Genomic DNA, 9,882 nt, shown 5'->3' with positions numbered 1-9,882 from the left:
TTCCTGTTTTGTTTTGTTTTTCCCCTCTAGCTTCCACCTTAGAAAGAAGATATATGATGATTTTTTTCCTACGTGTCTGACTCATTTTTTTCAACATTGTGATAACCAGTTCCATCTGTTTTCCTGCAAATGACATAATTTCATTCTTTTTTATGGTTGAGTAAAACACCATTGTGTGTGTGTGTGTGTGTGTGTGTGTATATATATATATATATACCACATTTTCCTTTTGCAATCTGTAAATTGCTTATTGTGAAGTTTGTCATGATAAACATGGGTGTGCATTTATATATACCAAGGAGTGGTATTGCTGGATCATAACAGCAGTTCTGTTTTGAGTTTTTTGAGGGATCCCCATGCTGATTTCCACAGTAGGTATACTAATTTGCATTCCCAACAGCAAGGTCTAAGGATTCTTTTTTCCTCCCATTCTCACCAGCATTTATTGTTGTTTATTCTCTTGATAATTTCCATTCTGACTGGGCTGAGCTGAGATGGAATTTCAATGTATTTTTAATTTGCATTTCCCTGGTGACTAACCATGTTGAACGTTTTTTCATATAATTATTACCTATTTGTACTTCTTCTTTAAAGAAGAGTCTGTTTAGTTCATTTCCCATATATTGGATGCTTGTTTGGGGTTTTTGTTGTTTTTTATTTTTGTTTGTTTGTGTTTGCATTTGGTTTTGGTGTTAGACTTTTTAGTGCTTTATACATTCAGGATATTCATTCCTTGTTGGAAGAGTACCTGTCGGAGATTTTCCCCATTCTGTAGGCTGTCTATTCACTCTGTTAATTATTGCCTTTACTGTGCAGAAGCTTTTTAATTTGATATCATCTATTTGTCAATTCTTGCTATCATTTTCTGAGCTACTGGAGTATATTCAGGAAGAAGTTTTTTTTTGGTGCATATATCTGGAAGTGTTCTCCCTGTTTTCATCTGGCAGTTTCAAAACTTCTGGTCTTATACATAGGTCTTTGATGTCCATTTGGAATTGACTTTTTTACAGGGAGAGAGGGATCCAGTTTAATTCTTCTACCTATGGATAGCTAATTTTTCCAGCACCATTTGTCTTTTCTCCAACATGTGCTTTTACTGCCTTTCTCGAGAACTAGATGACAGTAGCTGTAGCTGTGCGGGCTTCTTTCTGTGTCCTCAATTCTATTTCATTGGTCTATATGTTTGTGTTTCTGACAGAACTATGCTCCTTTTTAAACTATGTCTCTGTAGCATATTTTGAAATCAGATATTGTGTCACCTCCAACATTGAGCCTTTTTAAAAGTCATGAATAGGTGTTGAATTTTTTTTCCATAAACTTACATGATCCAGATTTTCTTTTACTGAACCAAGCTTTCAACACGATGGTAATGCACACCTGGTGATGTACATAATTGTGTGTGTATTCTGAATTGCTGATATTTTAGGAAAGAATCTTGCTTCTATGTTGATAAAAGATACAGGACAGTAGTTTATTTTATACTGCTTTATCTGGTATTGTTATCAGAGTGTTACCAGCTCACAGGCAGGACCACCCAGGGGGTCCCAGGTCCAGGTTCTTGGTGTCTTGAACAAAGAATTGAGCAAGATGCCAGAGGTTGGCAAGCAAGGCAAAGGTTTATTAAAATGAAAGAAAACACCCAGGATAGCAGAGTGGGCTGAGCTGCGCAGTAGCTTAAGGCCCTGTCTACACAGTGGAGCTCACTTTCACTGGTCTGCGTTAGTTCTCCCATTCTCTCCTGGGTGGATCTGGGGTTGGTGGCACTTTGATTGACAGCTGAATTTGACATAATTTCTTGTCTACTGTCCATGCATAAGTTTCTTCCCCACCACCGTCTAGGAAAATGCGGGGTTGGGGAGGGGGGGACCAAGATACAAGGCTAATGATATGTTAACTAGCAACAAATTAACTTTAGGTCAGTCCCTTGGGCTCTTGCCCATGCCCAGGATCAGAGACTTGTCCTTCAGAGTCTTGAATTCCTCTTGTGCTCATCTAGCTTCCTCCCTTTAACCACAAGATGGCCTAGTTTCCCTTCACAGGAAGGATTTCCAGAGAGTGTGTTGGGCAGGGCTGAGGGACCCTAAATAGAGCCCAGAACCCCAATGCCCTATCTCCTACCTGAGAGTAGCTCTCATATCAGATTAAGTTGGGAAGTGCTCTTTCCATAGAGTTTAATTCTCCCTTAAGTTTTGATGAATTCCTTAGGGGATTTTGATGGGAACATTCAAATGTTCTTAAGGATTGATTATTGATTTCATATTGAGTTAGTCATGCTTTTACTTTTCAGTGAGTTCATCTTTCTCTTTTGAGTTGTTCAAATCTATGTGTGTGGGTTGTTCATAGCATTCCTTTATTGGGTTCTTTCTTTTTTCTTTTTCTTTTTTGATATTTGTGCTTCTTCTCTCTTTTTTCTTTATCAGATCTACTAGAACATCATCAATTTTAATAATCTCTTCAACAAAACCACCTAATTTTTCATTGAGTTTTTTTCCCTGTGGTTTTTCTCTGCTCCATGTCATTTGTTCCTACTCTCAGCTTTATTTTTCTATTCCTCTGCTTGGGTTATGTTTACTTTGTTCTCTCCCTAGTTTCTTGGGCTGAAAGCTTTGACAATGGAGTTGAGACTTCTCTTTTCTACCTTAAGCTTTCAGGATGTACTTTTCCTTCTCGGCACTATTTTAGCTATATCCCATAAATTTTGGTGTATTGCAATCTTGCTTTCGTTCAGTTCAATATTTCTCATTTCCCTGGAGATTTCCTTATTGACCCATGTTTTATTTAGAAATGACTTATTTCTTTTTCCACTTCATAGAAATGTTTTAGTCAGCTTTTTCACTGCTGTGACTAAAAGACTTGACAATAACAATTTCAGAGGAGAAAAAGTTTCAGAGGTCTCAGTCCATAGACAGCCAGCTTCATTCCTTGGGGCTCAAGGTGAGTCAGAGCATCACTGCGAGGAAAGCACACAGAGGAAAGCAGATCATGGGATGATCAAGAAGCAGAGAGAGCCTAAGCTCAGCTCGCCAAATATATACACCAAAGGCAACCTCCCAGTGACCCACCTCCTCCTCCAGCCACACTCTACCTGCCTTCAGTTACCACTCAGTTAATCCCAATTAGGGTATTAATTCACTGATTGAGTTAAGGGCTCTCATAACGCAATCATTTCACCTCTGAATGTTCTTGCATTGTCTCACACGTGAGCTTCTGGGAGATGTCTAATATCTAAACCATAACAAGAGAGTTTTCTTTTCTCTTCATATTATTGGTCTCTAGCTCAATTTCATCGTGTTCAGAGCACACATATTGTATGATTTCAAATATTTTAAATTAATGCCAAATTTTGATGTGGTCAGATGTGGTCTGTCTCAATAAAAAATTGGTACATGCTTGAAAAAAGTGTATTCTGCTCATGTTACGTGGAATGTCCTGCAAATGTTATGAAAATCCTATCAGTTGAGAGTGAGGTCTCTCTTTGCTGATCTTTGTGTAGATGTTCTATCAAATTCCCTAATAATAATTGTGGATTATCTTTTCTACTCTTCACTCTTCAGTTTTTGCTCTCTCGTTTAGTGCCTGAACATTTAGAACTGCTATTTCTTATTGGTGGATCAATAAGTGTACCATAGTATAACATCTCTCTCTGTTCCTGCTAATTTTCTTTGCTATAAAGTCTGCTTTATCTGATATTTGACATAGCCACCCTTTCAATCTTTTGATCAATGTTTGTAGGGCTTTTCATTTCCTTCCTTTTACTTTTGACCTACATATATCATGGTATTTGAAGTGACTCTCTGTTCACAGCGTATAATAACACAGTGTTTCTCTATCCATTCTGCCAAACTTCTCCTCTGAATTGTCATCAGAGAAGCAATCTTGGAATATCAGAAAAGATGAGAGAGCATGGAAACATCCTCCTCTTGAATTTCCTAAATTAATTTGGAGTGTTGTTGAAAAATTCAGCACTCTCTGATATGGTTCTCAGTGTTCCTGGGGGAAATATTTAACATGATCATATTAAAAATTGGCCAGGTGCAGTGGTACTCCCACGCCTGTAATCCCAGCAACTCAGGATGCTGAGAAAGAAGGATTTGTAAGTTTGAGGCCAGCCTCAGCAATCAGATGAGACCCTCAGCAGTTTAATGGGACTCTGTCTCAAAATTTAAAAATAATAAAGTGCTGGGGGTGTAGCTCAGTGGTGAAGTGCCCCTGGATTGAATTCACAATTCATTAAATATAATAATAATAATAATAGTAATAATAATAATGGGAGTCAGGGATGTAAAAGAAAGTAAGGTCTCTATACCACTTACCAGTAAAATACAACAATAAATATGTACCTGCAGTATAACACATAGAGCAACCCCTGTAAACACTAGATAAATCTTACCATAATTCTAAAGTATGTTCAAGCAGCCCTCAGAAAAGCATGAAAAATAAAAGAAAAAACAAAAGGGAAAGAAACAAACAGAAAACAAAGAAAATCACATTCAAGTGTTATTGCATCAAGGACAACATAAATTTAAAAATAAATGATCTTTGTTTTTAAAGCAATAGGAGTCATGAATTCCAAATTCAACAGTGAAAGTCAAAAAACAAAGCTCTAAAAAGCAAGGTTCTCTCTCAACCCAAAACACATCTACAGATAATAATGATCAAAGAGTGAGTGTGTATCATTTCTCAAGTTTAACCACAAATAAATAAAGGGAATGAGAACAAAAGAGTTGGAGAGGGAGAGAGAGCTTGGTTATTAGAAGGGCCCACACCCTAACCATTATTCTAGGTCTTGCTTTCTCTTCTGACCGTATGACACGGGCACCTTTCCATAAAGGCATATATTTGTCTCATTTGGGGGGCTGTGTGTTGATCCACAATGTTAACCTACTGTGATTTATTTAAACCTACCTCTTAAATCATTTTGGACAAACATTGTTGCAGGCACATAATGAACTTCAAAGTGAGTGCCATAACTCCCATTTTACAGAGGAAGGAAGTAAGGCAGAGGGGGGCAACATCCGTAGCCTCTATTAACTGGCAAGACAGGAATTCAAACACAGGGCTGCCTGTCTCCTTTCCACTGCACGTAGGGGAATATGATGAAAGTTCAGAAGCACGGAGACCATGTGCATGCTAAGCATATTTAAAATATTCTGGTAGTGGGCTACTTTCTTTGCAGCATTTGTTTGACTCGGAGATGCCTCTATCATGCAAAAACAAAATAGTTCATATCGAGTCAATTCATCCCCAGTATACACATTCTGTTGTGGGGCGATGGGCAGGGCGTTAGTCCTCAGGCTTGAAAAGGGTCTCCATAATGTGACATCACCTTCGTTGAAATCAAAATGATTACAGTAAAACTGATAAAGTAAATATGATCACCCAATCAAGACTGCAGTTTCCATAGACACCTGACCAACCCCAGCTTCTGAGAATTATTGTCCCTCCTGGATGGATGGATTCTTCACCTGCATTTCAACACATTTACCTGAGGAAGGAGCTCATTAGAACTTACTGTTCTCAGGCCTCCCTAAAAGTTGAATTTGAGACAAGAGTGTCCTATTCTGTCAGTTGAGTTATCCCACCGTGCTTGTCTCTGCCAGATATTTGAAAGAACTAGAGAAGCTGATATCAACCACTGGCTTCCCCTGCTTCGGTGCCAATCTTGCCCCTGAAGATGGAGCTCTGCTTAGGTATGAGTGAAGAAGTAGCAGTCTACTGATGAACTAGGGATGTGTCTTTCTCCCCCTCTGCAACAGTTCTTTTATTACACAACATTTTCCATGAATAAAGATATATAAAATTCTAGGGAGAAATTCAACCACACTTTTAGCCATGGTACAATTCCAACTTAAGATAATACCTAATTTTAACTAACATACACATTCTTCAGTAATGACCTTTTCATTTTCTTCCATGAAAGTAAGTTTAGTAAATATATATACAATAACATATAATAACATAAAATTGATTGATATCTTGTTTGGGGGGTGGCTTGTACATTTCAAAGATGGCCCTTCTTCCTTGTAGATTTGACTTCATCCAAGGGACTTTTTTCTCTTTCTTTTTTCTTCTTCAGGTATCAGAGAGGTAAGCTACTGACATAAACGTTGTAACCAAAAGTTATAACCTATAACTTGCTTCTTAGAAGGCTCTCAATCAACCCTCATTCTTTTAACACTCCCTTCAACTCTTTCAGAGTATACCTGTTGATATCAGCTTTTGGAGTATCCTGTAGTATAAACCTAGTTGATTCTATGCTTTCTCTATTTCTGTTTCAGTATTTTATTTTCTGGGGTCTGATAAATGAGCAATCACTTGCCAATCCACTTTCAGATAGAAATTTAAACTTTTGCTACATCTGCATTCATTTATACCTTTTAATTAAAAAAAATCTTTGTACTGTGTGACTGAAATATTAATGATTTAAAGTAAGACTATATGTTGTTTTAAAAAAAACCCTCAGTTTCAGTGACATAAAATGATAGAAATTCTCAGTCACATAAAATCCAGAGGCATGTTGCTAACAGAGGGAGACTTCTGCAGGATGAATGTGTCACCGACGTTCTCATACTGGAATGGAATCGCCAACACCACAGGGTTGGGGGTGCGGCCTAATAACAGGTGGTTGGGGCCTGATCTGCTTTCATGAGCAAATTCATGATGTTATTGTGGAAGAGGCTTAGTTACAATAAGAGTGGTTTGTCACGAAAACCAGTTTGGCCTTCTCTTGCTCTCCTTCTTTCCTGCCCTCCACCTTCTACCGTGGAATGGCACAGTAAGAAAGTCCTCACCTGGTGTAGCTCCTCCATCTCAAAATGCCCAGGCTCCAGACCATGAGGTCCAAAAACCTCCTTCTCTGTATAAATTGCCTACTCCCTTGTGTTCTACTACAGGAACACAAAATGCTTTAAGACAGAGACTCTGCTTCACACACAGGAAATTAGCATAGAGTAAACCACCATGAGCCACACAAATACTGTCACCAGGCTTAACAGATGGAAATATAGGATTCACAGTTAAAATTGAGTTCTGGCTATGCAGTAATTGTTTTAATGCTACTAAAAATTATGTTGTTTATCTGAAATTCAAATTTTAACTTGGCATCTGGTATTGTATCTGGCCACCCTACCACAGGATTTGCAAAGTGTCCCTGAATGTCAACATCCAGCTAATATGTGAGGAAGAAAGGGAGCACAAAGTCATTTGGTTTTATTTGCATAGGAATGGGAGTGAAGAGATGATTCAGGCCTAAAGATAGCTTTTACCCATGTTCCTTTGGCCAGAATATTGTATCATTTGCACACACAAGCAAGTTTGGATGAAAGTGTGTGCAATTGTTCCAGAAGAAAAGGTGTCAAGGATACCAAGCCAATTCCTGACATACCAAGGGTCCATTATCCCACAATAATCAGGGTGTTACCATAAAAACACTAACAGGGTGTTTAAGGGCACTCTACACCACATGAAAAATCAGGCATGTGTGCATCAAAGCACCAAACTTTAGAAAAAAAAGAACTTAGATAGAAAATGCAAAAATACTTATGAGTTAAAATGAGCTATCATTATATATTAGTCAAATTGTTAGCACCTGTCTTTTCCTTAAGCTACACCATAACTGAAAAGAAAGAATTCTGTGGAAAATTCAAACATCCTTTTCATATAGATATAAAATGAGAAGATTGCCTAGTTTGCAAGGAGAACTTTTCTGATAGGAGTTACAAAAAGACAATGGTACAAGCACACAATCCCAGGCCATCAAACTGGAGGAACATGAAATCCATGGAGACACAGATCCCACTTCACACAAACATGCAGGAGCCCAGCATACAGTAGACAGTAAGCCACATGAGTACAGTCACCACACTTAACATTTGAAAATACAGGATGTACATTTAAATTCAAGTTTCAGATTCATAATAAGTGTTTTATTTCAATATTTCCATGCAATATTTTACTTATATTTCTACTAAAAATCATGTTGTTTGTCTGAAAGGATAGATTTAAAAAAAAAAAGATGAAAGGTGTATTGTCCATGAACATAGCTCAGAAAATTTTTCTCACTCTAATTCTATTAATGTCAAGAGCTTGAACCAGAACTATGACTAAAATGATAAATGGCTGAGAAAAACTGTTGGCTGCTGAGAAGGTACAAAATCATATTTGTTTACTGTCTCATCCAAGTAGAGATGCCTGTTTAATATAGTTGAAAAGTACATTAATCTATGTTTCTTAGAATCTGACATTAAAAAGCCAGCATTATATGCAGTGGTCTTCATTTTTAAATGAATACATGGATGAATTATACTGATTATGTGAAAAATACTGAAAGAATTATTTGGAAAGTACTAAATTCCCTCGTGAGTGTTTGTCAGAAAAGTCCAAGTCAAAGTGATGTGAAATGTAAGAATCATTCACTGTAAAATGTCACAAAGAGTTTCCTCTTTTCTTTTCCCTCTTTGCCTGGTTCTCTCTAGAGTTTTTAGCAGCCATGACAGAAAGACATGGCACTGAAGTGACTGAATTCTACCTTCTGGGATTTGGTGTCCAACATGATGAGTTTCAGAGTGTCCTATTCATCATTTCTCATGATCCATGTGACATCCATGGTGGGGAATACTGGAATAACCCTGTTCATTAGGACAGATTCCAGACTCCAAATATCCATGTACTTTTTCTTGCAACATTTGGCTTTGGTGATGTCTGTTGCACAACTGCTATCGATCCCAAGATGCTGAAAAACTTCATCGTAGAAAACAAGTCCTTATCATTAAGAGGATGGTAATGCAATTGGTTCTTGCAAAGTGGGCAACCAGTGACAGTTACCAGCCATGGCAGTTGACCCTTATATAGCCATCTGTAAGCCACTTTGCTGTCCCATAATTCTGTCTTGAACAGTCCTCGGCCAATTCACTGCTGGATTTTCATTGGTTCAATAAATACTCTGTCCACACAGGACTTACTGTTTCAATGTCCTTCTATAAGTCCAACAGCATCCGTGATTTTTTTGTAATGTCCCCCAAATCTCACTCTTCATGCTGCAACACTGATATCAGTATCATGCCACTTGTTGTTTGTGGGACTTAACTTGATGTTCACTGTGTTGATCGTCATCTTCTACATTTATATCATGACCACCACCCCAAAGATGTCTTCTACATCTTCTACCACAGCCATAGCTTTGCCAAGCTTATTGGGAGAAGCAACTGCCTGTACCAACATCAAACACTGTTTTCACAAATCAACCCACAGAATGAAATTTTAAAGAATGTTTCTGTCACTTTAAATGTGAAGACTGGACACAAGTGAGAAGAGCCATTCCCTCAAATCCTCACTGTCTTGATGTTCTCAGCCTTGTAATATATAGTTTATGGAATAAATATGTGAATGGAGCTTGGTAGCTCGAGATGCAGGGAGGAAGACCTTCTCCACGTGTGCCTCCCACCTGACAGTGGTCACCATTTTCTATGGCACCCTTGCTTACATGTACTTACAGCCTCATTCTGAGAATGCCCAGTAGAATATGAAAGTGGCCTCTGCATTTTATGGCATTGTCATTCCCATGTGAACCCCCTGATCTACAGCCTGAGAAACAGGAGGTGAAAGTGTTCAGTACATGAGAGCATCCAGTAGAGATGTTCTACCACAGTTTAGCATTTCTAAGATAGGAAGACATGTACACATCTTAAACCAATACGTTTTCATTCAATAAAGCAGTCTTCAAATGTGGGAAACAGAGTAGGAACTAAAAAAACGCCTCCCAGGAAGTACTGATACTGAACTAGTTTAAAGCCAGATCAAGCTTTGAGGAGGACACACCCTCCATAGGGATAGAGAGATGCCTAATTACACCAGAAATGCTGTAACATCTTTCTAATGGTTAAT

The 9,882-nt window shown here is 38.1% G+C and overlaps 1 pseudogene; it reads left to right on the top strand.

Moving 5' to 3' along the window:
• Positions 1-8,488: 8,488 nt before the first annotated feature.
• Positions 8,489-9,600, top strand: LOC139706943 (putative olfactory receptor 5AK3; annotated as a pseudogene).
• The last annotated feature ends 282 nt before the right edge of the window (positions 9,601-9,882 follow it).

This window comes from Marmota flaviventris, chromosome 9 (assembly GCF_047511675.1).
Source record: "Marmota flaviventris isolate mMarFla1 chromosome 9, mMarFla1.hap1, whole genome shotgun sequence".
NCBI classification, from domain to species: Eukaryota; Metazoa; Chordata; class Mammalia; order Rodentia; family Sciuridae; genus Marmota; species Marmota flaviventris.
This window is presented reverse-complemented; position numbering and strand designations above follow the sequence as displayed.